Source organism: Labrus bergylta, chromosome 8 (genome assembly GCF_963930695.1).
Source record: "Labrus bergylta chromosome 8, fLabBer1.1, whole genome shotgun sequence".
Classification (NCBI taxonomy): Eukaryota; Metazoa; Chordata; class Actinopteri; order Labriformes; family Labridae; genus Labrus; species Labrus bergylta.
Genome location: NC_089202.1, coordinates 31335278 through 31335813, shown reverse-complemented (window position 1 = coordinate 31335813; position 536 = coordinate 31335278).

Sequence of the window (536 nt, the reverse complement as noted above, 5' to 3'; positions counted from 1 at the left end):
TAAAGCTTCATCTCAACACACCTGTACTCTATAAAGCTTCATCTCACACACCTGTACTCTGTGAAGCTTCATCTCACACACCTGTACTCTATAAAGCTTCATCTCACACACCTGTACTCTGTAAAGCTTCATCTCACACACCTGTACTCTATAAGCTTCATCTCACACACCTGTACTCTGTAAAGCTTCATCTCACACCTGTACTCTGTAAAGCTTCATCTCACACACCTGTACTCTATAAAGCTTCATCTCACACACCTGTACTCTGTAAAGCTTCATCTCACACACCTGTACTCTATAAAGCTTCATCTCACACACCTGTACTCTGTAAAGCTTCATCTCACACACCTGTACTCTATAAAGCTTCATCTCACACACCTGTACTCTGTGAAGCTTCATCTCACACACCTGTACTCTGTGAAGCTTCATCTCACACACCTGTACTCTGTGAAGCTTCATCTCACACACCTGTACTCTGTAAAGCTTCATCTCACACACCTGTACTCTATAAAGCTTCATCTCACACACCTGTACTC